The sequence below is a fragment of the Ochotona curzoniae genome, unplaced genomic scaffold (assembly GCF_017591425.1).
Source record: "Ochotona curzoniae isolate NIBS_2020 unplaced genomic scaffold, NIBS_Ocur_1.0 contig_1221, whole genome shotgun sequence".
In the NCBI taxonomy this organism is placed as follows: Eukaryota; Metazoa; Chordata; class Mammalia; order Lagomorpha; family Ochotonidae; genus Ochotona; species Ochotona curzoniae.
In genome coordinates, this window is record NW_024464993.1 from 1 (window position 1) to 13,383 (window position 13,383).

Below are 13,383 nucleotides of genomic sequence, written 5' to 3' on the forward strand. Positions count from 1 at the left end.
TCTGCTGGGGTCCGTGCAGTAGGTGTGGATAACACAAAGGTGTGAAGAGAACAGCTCCCCTGCTTGGCAGTGCCTGGGGGAGCTTCCAGCTGTTTGGCAGGGCCCGGGGGAAGTCTCTCCGACCACCTTGATGCTGTTTTCACCCCCTTTCGCATGGACACTCAACCACCCCACTAAGAATCTTGCAATCTATTAGGCATAGTTTGCCCCTGTGAGATGGCTTTTACAACCAACATGAGCTTAAAAGTTAATGTTACTGATAATGTCTTGGTGAGTGGGCCTTTAACTGCACACAGGAGTACAATTAAGCCCATGCTGCTTCCAGACACCTTATTGTGTGCCTAACCATTGCTCTGAAATCTAGCCCAAACATTTAGCATGCTTTCTGGGAAATGGCTTGATAAGAGTTTCACAAACTAATGGAAGTGATGGGAGTATGGGTTGAAATTGCTATGACAAAAAATATAGCTACTGGCACCCTAAAAGCTATCCTGTTACTGGGATCCTAAAAAGCTATCCTGTTACTGGGACCCTAAAGGTTGTCCTGTTATAATTACTGTGACCCCAAAAGGCCATCCTGCTATGGCAAAAATATAGTTACTGTGACCTTAAAGGTTAGCCTGTTCTTGCAACTCTCAACTCTTTAGAACACAGTAAATGTAGTTGCTTTAGCTGCCTTCATAATTTTTTAACTAGAGGAAATATAGGGTGATTTTACTAACATCATATATACTTTTGATTATTGTTTGATCATTTATGAGGTTGTAGAACCTGCAGTTGTAGAGGGATTTAATGTTTGAAACTTTTGTCTTAGATCTTTATGTTTTTTCTCCTTTGATGTATTTCTCTCATTAAGTGATGGATAAGTTGTAGAATAAGAATTGTAGTAGGAATGTATTACTGAATAAGATGTGTTGCCTACTGAGAAAATGTTGGCTGCAACATCAGAATGGATAATGCCCTGTCTCAAGGTGAAATTATTTGAAGAGTTATCTTTGGAAACATTTACTTGCCCATTGTAGAGTGGAAACCTAAATGGAGCAAACATGGCTCATTGCTAATATGCAATTCTTTCCGTCGCCATAACTCTTGCTTAGTTAACAAACTGTGTGAGCCTGCAGACCTAATGACCTTTGGTGTCAATGCCCCAATCCCCATAAACCAAGGCCTCAGATCTTTCAACCCATAAGTAATTTAAGGTAGGGGTCCAGTTGTCACAGGCGGCGCCAAGGATGGGACCCAGACTTGAGGAGAGTAGGTGGGGGCTGGCAAGCCGAGATAAGCAAAGAATGTGGGGTCCTCCCTCACTCACCTCTCAAGCTGTTGTAAATTGTGCCCCTCTTGAAGCTATGTCAAAATGCCCTAAAAGAAAACCATGTACTGCTTCTGTATAAATAAAGCGGTCAGCTTTCTCGCAGGGTCCACAATGATGTTGGAATTGTAGTGGTCCATCTCTTTTTTCTTCTTTCTACACCTATTTCATGCACCCTTCTCGAGCTCCGAACTCAGCTGGAGCTGGACTCCAGCATTGGTCTATGGAAGTATCCAAAAATCACTCCTCACCATACCCTCAGTGGCTCTCACTCAAGCCCAGGCCTAGACTGACCTTTTCCCTTAGACATTCTGAAGCCTGTTATGTAATACATGTCATACTTGGGAGCCACCCATACTTGGGAGGTCATCCACCCCCATTTGGATCTACCATACGGGTTGGAAGAAGCCCAAATTCTTCCTCACAGGATCCAATGTCATCTGAACAACAGCCAAGAGCCCTGAGCGGTCTGCTGAAACAGAACAGCAAATTTCCTTCTGGACTAGGGAGAGGAGCTTTCTCTGGTCCTTACTTAGTTCCAACTTTGGATCCTTACCCTCTCTTACAATGACCATCAGGGTCTCTCTGGAGCCCTCCCCCCAAACACACACACACACACACACACACACACACACACACACACACTAGAATAGATAGACAGCGAACAAGAAGGAAAGCTTAGAACCAGACAGGAAATGGTCAGCATGGACTCACACATACCTTACTAGGTAGCACACAAAGATTAGTTACTCCTCACTAAGGTATTGAAGATTTCTCTGCACACCCCTCCTAAAACTGTTCTACACTTCAACTGTTGACATATACCTTCTTAGAGTTATAAGCCAGTTTAGACTATCCTAAAATCTGCCAAGTTCAGCAAAATTATGTTCCAACACTATAAACTCCTAAATACTAAAATGAAAATAGACACAAGACAGCTGAATAGTACCCTATAGCCATTTTAAGGTGTATAGAAGCCGGTTGTATATAAACTAAAATTGAAATGTCAATGAAGTAGTCACAGGATGTGGTTAAGAACTTGCATTTTTTTGAACATATTAGTTACTCAATACCATGTCAATTAATTCCATAATGTTGTAAATTGTTGTTGATGTTATGTTGCGGCTTTTAAGTGGTCGGGATGATATTCTGCCAGCTCTACCTTTAGACCAGAGATGGTCTCCCCAAGAAACCGTTGGATGTATCTGGACAATAAGATGCTGGACTCTATGCTTGGTATATGCTTGCAATGAAAGAATCTTGACTGAATTTGAAATGTAATACAGCAACAAGGTGGAGGAATCCACCATGGGGGGATGCTGGGGTCCACGCAGTGGGTGTGGATGACACGAGGGTATGATGAGAACAGCTCCCCTGTGCAGCAAGGCCCGGGGGGAGTTTCCAGCTGTTAGGCAAGGCCCGGCGGAAGTCTCTCCGACCACCTTGATGCTGTTTTACCCCCTGGCTGCATGGACACTCAAGCACCCCACTAAGAATTCTGTAATCTATTGAGGCATTGTTTGCCCCTGTGGGATGGCTTTTATCACCAACATGAGCTTGAGAGTTAATGTTATTGATAATGTCTTGGTGAGTGGGCCTTTAACTGCGCACAGGAGTACAATTAAACCCATGCCATTTCTGGACACCTTATTGTGTACCTACCCATTGCCCTGAAATTGGGCCCAGACATATAACACACCTTCTGGGAAGGGGCTTGAAAATATCCTAAATATTAATACAAGTGATGGGAGTGAGAGCTGAAACTGCTATGGCAATAGATATAGTTATTGTTATCTCAAAGGCTAGCTTGTCTTTGCAATTTTTTTTGGAGCCTAGAAAATGTAATTGTTTTAGCTGCTTTTATAATTTTTAGCTAGAGGAATTAAGGATGCTTTTATTAAAGAAAAATGCTTTTGATTATTGCTTTATTATTTATGGGGTTGTAGGAGTCTATGGTTATAGGGAGATTTAACATTTGAAGTTCCTGTTTTAGATTTTAGATTTTTTTTCCCTTGTAACCTATTTTCCCATTAAATGATGGGTAAATTGTAGAAGTAAAAATGTGGTGGGAAAGTATTACTGATTAGTAGATAATCGCATGTGCCTTGGCCTTGGAGTCCTGGCTGTTGCTCCATGGCTACTGTTGAAGAATAAACAATAGCTTGCTTTGAAGAATATGAATACAGTATTTTGCAAAATTATCTTTAGGAGCACCTGCTTAGCCTTGAAGTGCAGACGGAGTGACCAAATGTCTGTACATGCCCCCTTAATTTTGAAAAGAAAAAAAATAGAATAGTTGCTTGTGCAGAAACTTGAGAAGGGTTTTGAGTAAATAAAAAGGACAGTTTTTTCCTGAGCTGTTGTGAGAATGCACCAAACGTCTGTGTCTTTGTCTTTCTTTATCGCCGACTCCACGCACCCTTCCTGAGCTCCGAACTCGGCTGGAGCTGGACTCCGGCAGGGGGAGGGCACGGGGAGGGGTTGGGGGATTCCCAGAGCCTATGAAACTGTGCCACATAAAGCAATGTAATTAATAAAAAAAAAATATTTAAAAAAGAATTCCTTTTTCCTTTTTGTATAAAAAGTTTTAGGAAATTCTAATGTTCTTTCATTAATGCCACCTTTACAAACATTTTTAGGTACGTAATAGTAGCAGTAGCCCTGTTAGATCTCCTGATGAACTGCCTTCATGCTTCCACAAACTTTTCTTCTTGTCATTTATCCCAACAGTGAGTTTGTATTTATCATTGGAATATTGGAGCATGTGCTAAAGTGGTGACTCCTCTAAGACAGGGCATGTGTCTTGTTACTTAAGCTCTTCATTGTATATTCAGTGTCTAGCCAAACACATGATTCACCAGAGAACTTGGATATGCAATGCATGAACAAGCCTTGGGGTGACTTTGTCAGTGAACTCACATAATACCTGGCTGTCTTGCCAGAGAACTCTCTGAGACACTAAAATAGTTCACTTGACTGGATTGCTGAGTCACACCCAACACCTGTTGAACTGGGAACGAGCTAACAATCTCTCAAAAATCTCAAGCTCCACACCAGCTCTCTCATCTCCTCTACCCTCTCCTGGTTTCTGCTCCAACCAGCAGAGTCAGTACTGTGGACAGGGAAAGGGTCTGGGGATGAAGCACCAACAGGAGACCAGTGATGGTAGAAATCTCTGCGAAGTCTCTTTATTGCTCCTTCACCTCTCCTTATATAATCTTCACCCCCAGCCCATCCTAATTTAGCCAGGAAATTGGACAGAGATGAGTCCAATTAGTCTAGGTGTTTTTAGCTACAAATCCAGATCCTGTTCCTGCCCAGGCCAACAAGCACAAAAGAGATTTTTGCATGGCACACACTCTATGGGCACATGCTTTATGGGTGGAGGACCCTTGCCAACTAACTTCTTTTTTTTTTTTTTTACATTTTATTATTATCATTTTATGATACAGTTCCATATTCCCTTATCCCCTTCCCAAATCCCGCCCCCACCTAGTTCCTCTATATCATTACTAACATATAGTTCTTCATACTCAGTCATATGTCCATCATTGCGGGCATGAACAATGGCAGAGAGTCCAGAATCCTATTGTCAAGATATAGTAAACAGTTTCATCGTAAGTCCATCAGAAACTCTTCTTCCCTTTCCTCCTCCTCAGAAGAGGGCCACAAATCTTCTTCGTGCTGTTTCTCCAGACTCAGTCTGGTCTGGGGTTCCTTCTTTATTAAACTTGATTTGGGGTCCCCTCTGTCTTCCTACTCTGGCTTGGGGTTCTCTCCCCCTTCTTGTGAATAATTTTTTAAGGAAGGGTTGCACCAGCACTTGAGGAGATGACAAAGCATTTTTACCAAGCACCAGAGGAAAAAGGTGGCTACAAGGAGAGCAAACCATGGGGATACATTGCAGGCAGTTTCAATGAACTTCTGTGAGGCCTTAAGCTTAGTGTCAGTGCCTTGTGACTGGAGCAGATCTCTGATTTCCTTAATCATCTGCACTTTAGCGAGTTCTTGCCCCATGATAAATTTTACTTAAGCCCCTGCAAAATATTTAATTCTAAACTTGCCTCCGGATTTCTGGGGTCCCTCAGATTATCCCTCTTGCCCAAGACAAGGAGGAGGTCTAGGGATGAAATCATTTATGCCCCTCCAGAGTGCCAGGGGCCCCTCAGATTGTCCCTTGTGCCCTAGGAGAGGGAAGGGTCTGGGAATGAAATTACTTATGCCCCTGCAAAAAATTTTAGTTTTAAGCTTACCTTTGTAGGTCCAGGGATCCCTCAGACTGTCCCTCGTGCCATGCCCCACGTTGGGCACTATTTTGTTCCGGCCAGCAGAGTCAGTAACGTGGAGAGGGAGAGGGTCTGGGGATGAAGCACTAACAGGAGACCAGTGATGGTAGAAATCTCTGCGAAGTCTCTTTATTGCTCTTAAACCTCTCCTTATATAATCTTCACCACCCCCTCCCCCCACCGCCGTCCTAATTTAGCTAGGAAATTGGTTACAGATGAGTCCAATTAGTCTAGGTGCTTTTAGCCACAAGCCCAGTTCGTGTTCCTGCCCACGCCAATGAGAACTAATCAACTCCTTAGCCCACAACAGGTTTCCCTTTCCTCATCTGCACAAAAAGATCATATACTCGGTTCTTCATGCTTTTTCTTTCTTTCTCTTTTTTCTTTTTTTTTTTTTTTTGCTTTTTTTTGCATTTCTTTTTCTTTTTCTTCTTGATAATGTTTACATTGTTGATCAGAGTGGGAAGGACTGTGGGTTAGGTAAAAGTGAGTGTGATCATCATTTCCAAATTTTCTATTACTTCCTGTTTCTGGGAGAATGGAGATACAAGGAGAGAAGCAATACTCAGCCTCATAAGTGTCCCAGTATCCAGCAATGAGGAACAGTCACCCGATACCAACACAGGGTCTTGTGTGGTGCATGCTCAAAGGGTTCTGGTCTAGTGGTTTTGAAAGATCTGAAATGCTATTGATTTTGCCAATCCAATGTTAAGGAAATCCTTCCAATATCCATTAGCTGACAAATTCAAACAGAGTCTGCATTCGGCCAGATACTTGTCGTCATCCTTTGACTGAGGTAGTTGTCCAAATTATTCTGTTTTTCTTCCTCTTCTAGGGTACAAATAACTGCTGCAGGCCCCAATGGGCTGCCATATTATTCATGTGCATCAGAGCCAGCCATCCACTGCTCTGTCTTTTCCACTGGGGAGGACCAGTTTTCACAGGCAAGCCCAAAACCCAGGCCCTGCCAGACCCTCCACATCCAGGTCTCACGCTTAGCATCTACCATACAGGTTGGGCCAAGGACCTCTTCCTCTGGTGCTCAATGACCCTCACCTAACACACAGGCAAGACCCCCTCATGGATTTCTTTGAACTACAGGAAGTGTTCCACTATTCCTAGCTATCATCATTATATTAATTAAAGCATTCAGATTCTGTTTAGCTATTTGACTTTATAAACCACAATTCAAGAAATATTAAATATATATATATATTTGAGATATCCATTATAACTTCAGGGGAAAAAAATCTCAAACAGAATTGCATGCAACCAAATAGATGCATTTTTAAATTGTTAAACTGTTTTACAAACCATCCTTAGAAATTTGTTTTTCAATTTCTAAACCTCTCAACATTCATGACAGTATATTTTCCCTGTCCTAAGCCAATACAGAATTAAATGATAATGTGACTTGCCTAAGAACTGTCTGAAGCCTCTTTGAACTCTCAACAATTACTTTCATTTTGCAAAGTTGACACATGTACATTTTTATTCCCATTAATGACGTCACATTCTCACTTTTGTCCACTGTAATTACAACAATACTTGACTGACATTTACATTTCTTATTTTTCAACATCTGTTCAAGCACTCTTTTAAGTTTTCCCATAGAGATGTACTTATTTCTGAGAAATATAGAGTGCTTTTTCTCTTTTCAGTTATTATTTGAAAGGCAGAATTGCAAAAGAGAGACAGAAAGAGAGTTCTTACATCCACTGGTTCACTGTCTAGATGGCAAAAATGGCTAAAGTTGGGCAGGTCTAAAGCCAGGACTCAGGAGCTTCTTCTGGGTCTCTCATATTGAGATGCAAACCCCAAACACTTGAGCACGTTAGCAGGGAGCTTCCCAAGCACATTAGCAGGGAGCTTTTGTCCATGAGAAGAATGAAGGCACCTTTTCCCATTGCCAGGTTTCTTATGAGCCTGGAAAGGAAAGGTGTTATTTTATAAATAAAAAGATAAGATAAAACAAATATCCTAAGTCTCAGCTAAGAGGAACTACACCCTAAGGAAGGGGTCATTTGATTAACTGGTAGGCACAGAGGATTATATAAGGCAGGGGAGGAACGGCTTCTAACTGCTAGTTACCTGCTCATCCCATCTCATTCCTCCCTCAGATACTTTGAACCCTCACTCTTAGGGAAACTAAAGAGTGTAAATTTATCACATCTTGGGTAACTACTTCCTGCTGACTGGACTTGTACACATTGCCTATCCCAGATTCAGAAATCCCTCCCCATTTCATCTAAAGGATTCATGTCACAAGCTAGAGAATTACCAGTCAGTGCCAATGATTGTGTCCCGTGTGCTTCTCCTTCCTCTGAGCAGATATTGGCTTTTGAAACAGACAAGTTTGTCAATCAACATGAGCAAAACTGGAAAGAAACAGATTGCAAGTGGGGTACTCCTTAACAAGAGAGGATTACATTTTATCCTTTCGCAAGTACTCTGTGTTGATAGATTATTCCTATAAAGATTTCTAAACTAGCCAACTTGAGCTTAAAAACATTTAATGTACCTTTCAGAGAGCATACCACCATTAGAATAAAGGTGACAGATTTCTATTAATCCCTCCTGGGTTTTTTTTGGGGGGGGCGGGGTTTACCTTAAGTTGTTATTTATTTTCATTAAGGGGGAAACAGGACCCTTTTAGATAGTGAAAATATACTTTATTTTATACAATAGCTGCCAGCAATATACTGGTGTTGATATTCCAAAGTCAGAGAGAAAAAAGAAACAACATTCCAGAAATTCTAAACAAAATACTCCAGTTCTGTTCAGTATTACAGCTTGGGGAGTGGAAACTTCTTTTCATGGTAAAAATAAAAATATGAGTGGCTCCTGCCTGGTTAATTTGTAGAGAATGTAATTTGAATGCTTTCTCCTCTTTGAATTCAGTACTAATTATAACCAGTGTAAGAAATTGGGTGAATTAACAACTTGATGAAATGCATATCAAAATGTTTATGAAAAAATAACTTGTATTCCTCTCAGTTTCACTTTGTATTTTATAAATGAACAGTTTTAATGCATAGAAATAAAAGCTGTCTGCATACAACTCTGTAGAGGCTCGGAAGTTAACACAAGTAAAAACCACCTAGGTTGGTCCACTCAGCCTAAGCAAAAATGCCATGAACCACTTACCTGTATACAGATTGTTCAAGGGTTTCAAGACAAGTCGTGAAAGCTAAAGTTGGCAAGAAATAGAATTCTTACCCTGGATCAGCTGGAATAGCACAGGCACTCCAGCTGCTGAACACAAAACTGCCTCAGCACTCCCGGGGAACAGTGAGGCCCTCCCCTTGGACTGTGTGTGTTTGCTGCAGTGTAACCAAGCAGGGAGCACACGAGGGGTTCCCAGTAGTCAGAGAAACCAAACTCAGCTCCATTTCCACACTATCAACCCCATACCCTATAGGAACTGCCATGGAAACTTCTACATCCCAAACCTCTGAAGATTTTAAGCCATGACCTTTCTAGAAACATGAGATACAACATTAGGCTTTTTATGGGCTTTGTCTGTTACCAATCGCCATCCAACTTCCTCGATTAAGTCATAAAACCTTATCTCTATAGGAGAAAAATAAACCTGTTTTCATGAAAATCTCAGAATCTGCCTTCCTGAGACCAGAGGGACAGCCACAGGTAATCACTAGGCAAAAAAAACGAGGACAAGAACCATCTAGAGAGAAACTGCCTCCTGGCCTGGTGCTGCTCACTCCTGTCCTTGGGGGGACATGGCCCTGACTTGGCACCGCTGGGCCCACCACTCACTACAAGGCACAGGTGCCCCCCGACCGCTCCTCTGATATTGTCACACTGGAAACCTCAAAACTGGGTTCAGCAGGCCTCTCTGACACCTGCCTGGGCTTGGGAGTGGACAGGACACTGCCACCAAGCTAGTGCACTGGGATGGCAGACAACAGCACTTCTGCCAAGAGCTGGACTGTGCTTCCTCACAAAACAGGGTGCTCAGGCTTGTGGTTCGGAGCACAGAATACTGAGAAAGGTAAGGGCTCCCTGGCCTAAGTCCATTACAGACAGCAGGACACAGTGCTGCCACAGCCAGGAGGAATGCTGCCCTATTACAGCATTCACATTCTAAAAGAGTGAAAGAACACTTCTAAAACAAATGATATGCAAATTACCCAAAGTGTTTGCAGTCATGACCACAGTCTTAGGTCATGACCACAATCTTATTTACATCCGTTTTCACTTCACTGTTGAAAGTCATACATAGTGGGTGGGTCCTGGGAGCCAAGTTTTGCAGGTCTGCAACTTCCTTTTAAGGTCCACAGTTGTGACACTAAACACAACTCCTTTGAGCCAAAGAATCATGAAGAACCTCTGAGAAAACAGGCAGTTTCCTATGCCTTCACCATTGCTGCCAGCCTTGATGAAGAGCTCAATGAGCGGCTCTTTGTCCTCCTCCTTGCAGGGCCGGCTCAGCTGTTAGGGATCCAGGGCTGCTCTGGCTGCGGACTCCTGGGGGAGGGGGCGCTGCGCTTGCTGGACACACTCCCAGTGTTGAGCTTGGCTCCCTCAGCACCACCCCATGCCCCAAGAGCGGCTCACAGGCAGCCGCAGCCCCAGCCGCAGCCCCAGCCGCTTCCTTAATCCCTCCTGTTTTACAAGTATATGTTCTAAAGATTATCAGTAATCTCTGATTACTTTAGGCAGTGTCCACTGACTTGAGTACTTGTTATGGACACTAACCTGAAGCACAGGCTAAATTATGTAAAGCAATAGGTTCTCAAAGTTAGCTACACAAGACATATGGAGACCTTACAGTATCCTATTAGAAAAACTCATTGAGAAGAGAATAAAGATGGCGAAATAGGATAAGGACATGTTTAAACAGAGAAACATTAGCCAGTCTGAAGCAGAGAGGACACATTCCAGGAAATAGGAGAGAACAGAACAGCAGAGGGGCACCTGCACACTGACAGACACAACAAAGCAGCGGACACAATGATGTGGTGCTACAGTGACTGATACCCCAGCAGCATTCAGCGAGCAGTGGTCTGAATTGCACCAGAGGCCAGAACCACACCAGCAACAAGGTGGGAAGGGACGTTCACCGGGAGCTAAGGAGGCAGTGCAGGAACAGGGTGGATTTCACAGCCCAGTCTGCCCCACAGAACCAAATCAGGCACCATGTTGTATAGAGAGACAAAGGTTATGGGACAGGACTGAGCATGCACTGAGCTGAAGAGTGAACTCATTTCTGGCTCTGTGAACTGCAACAACATGGCATCTTACAAGTTCCAGCCAAGATAGGTCCTAGTGGCCCTCAGACCTGATGGCCAGCAGGTCAAGAACTCTAGTCGTGGCACATCAGGTGCCATTTTGTATGGTGTGGAAAGGAATTTTTGACTGAAGGGAAAACAATGAGCTACACATGTGCTGAGCTGGGAGCAAACTAACGGAGCTCAGTGCACTAGTTCCGCAGGAAAATAATATTGACTTTGGCATTTTACCGGTCAAATTAGGCCCGTGAGGCCCTCAGATCTAAAGGCCAATAGGTTCCAGGAAGACCACCACCAACAACAACCTAGCTATATAGAATTCCAGGTGTCTCCCTAATCCTGGGAACTGTTCCAACCGGAAGTGGAAGAAAGGTTGCACAGACATTGGTGCAGCCTCAGCATGGTATCACAGGAGGTAGAGAGTGGTGAGCCAAGAGCTGGTACTATGGAGACCATGGTGGAAATCTAACATAAGAACCCAGACCTGGGACTCACTGGAGAGAGTGGCACAGGTGACTACAAGCAAAAATTGTGCACCAACTGCAATAAGTAAAATTGAACTGTAGACATGTCGGTGACACAGCTTAGAAACCCGACACAAGGAGAAAAATCTGATCATCAGGAGTGCAATGACCAAGAGCAAAAGAAAAGACACACAATGAATATTACTGAAATCTCCCCTGCAAAGGAGCAAAACCCTATGCCAACCTCAGAGTTCACTGAGGAAGACATCGAGAAAATGGGGGACACAGAATTCAAAATGCTTTTTATAAAGTGCTTATCAACAACAAGAATCACACAAAGCAGCAGTTCAAGGAATTAAGAAATATGTCACAAAGGAAATGAATCAAAAGAAAGCTGATATATCAAAATTGGAGAATACAGTGGAGCAAATTTAAAGTACAGTGGAGAGTCTTCAAAATAGAATGAAACAAGCAGAAGAAAGAATCTCAGAATTGGCACATATTTCCTGTCATCAGCGGAAAACAAACAAAAACCTGGAAGCAGAGCTGGATCAAATAAAAAAAAGTATTCAAGAATTGAAAGACACAATGAAAAGGTCAAATATAAGAGTTATGGGAACACCAGAAGAATCAGAAAGAGAAACTGGGATTAAAGGTATAGTCAATGAATTAAAAAGGGAAAATTTCCCTAATCTAGAGAAAGAATTGGGAAACAATATCCAGGAGGGTCACAGATCTCCCAACAGGGTTGACCCAAAGAGATCTTCACGATACATGATAGTCCAGTTCTCTTCAATCGAACATAAGGAAAAGATCCTTAAATGTGCACATGAAAAAAAAAATCAATTGACATAAAAAGGAATGCCAGTTAAATTCACAGGAGACCTCTAGATGGAAACTACAGGCCAGAAGAGAATGAACAACATATTCCAGATTCTAACAGCAAAAATTGTCGGCTCAGGATAACGTGCCCAGCAAAGCTTTCCTTTGTCTTTGAAAATGAAATAAAATTCTCCCGCAGTAAAGAAAAGATCAAAGAATATGTCTTCCAAACCTACCTTTCAAAGTATGCTTATAGATGTTCTCTTGACAGAGAAGAGAAATAGTACTCACCAAAAAAGGGCAAATGGGAAGAACATCCAAGTAAAATAACAACAGAAGACTAAATCAATGAACAACCCATTGCTAAAATAACAGGACAAAATTACCATCCATTAACCCTAAAAAAAAAAAAGTTATAAAATGGTACTGTGGGCAGAGGCTGGGACATACATCCACTGATTCTGGTTCCTCAAAGCAGACATCCTGATGCCTCAAGAGCCTGCAGAACATGAAACCACTGGCTGCTTGTCAACACCAAAGGCCATTGGTCAGATCAAATGCAATGCTCAAAAGGGAATGGAGGGCTCAGGTTGACATATTCCAGTACATATTGAGGAGGCAGGGAGCAACACACCAACTCTCAACCCTATCCCATGTCTCACAGCTGATCCAGTAATACAGCAGAGCCAGGGCAGTAACCGTGGACCCCTGCCATGGAGTATTATTACTGGCTACCACTCCCCAGTCATGTCTCTAAAGATAGAAAGAGTTTGCTTCTTTGATTACCCTAGATGACACCTAAACTCTAAAAAGGAAAACAGGAATTGTGAAACCTTGAATCCACCATCATAAATTAGACAGCTTCCCAGTACTTACAATCTTTTCTCTTAGAATCTGTGATATTACTGAAGGTGAGATTTAAAATTATTTCCAAATTATACATACAAGTGGTCATACAATGCATTACAAAAAGCTTTAAAAAAAATCATGCATTAGCACAAAATCCATTCAGTGTGCAGGATGAACCTATGAGTTTTAACACACCAGAAAACAAAATATGCAGCAATAGAGCTTCAGCTTATACATTGCAAATAACCTTTAAGAGCTGGCACTTGTGTAATTTTAGTGTATGATCAAGGGTGAATATTCACAACTGTTTGGATACATTATTAAGATAGTCTCCCTACATATTTGCTCATGCTAGGCTTTTTTTCCCACATACTACAATTAAAAAAAATCAGGCTAAC

General features: G+C 42.3%; 1 long non-coding RNA gene across 1 annotated transcript; it reads right to left on the bottom strand.

The window, feature by feature from the left end:
* Positions 1 to 8,612: 8,612 nt before the first annotated feature.
* Positions 8,613 to 9,132, bottom strand: LOC121167621. Its single transcript, XR_005885607.1, has 2 exons — positions 8,878 to 9,132; positions 8,613 to 8,844 (listed from the first exon to the last, which is right to left on the bottom strand). It is a non-coding gene; the product is annotated as an uncharacterized LOC121167621 (long non-coding RNA).
* Positions 9,133 to 13,383: the final 4,251 nt, after the last annotated feature.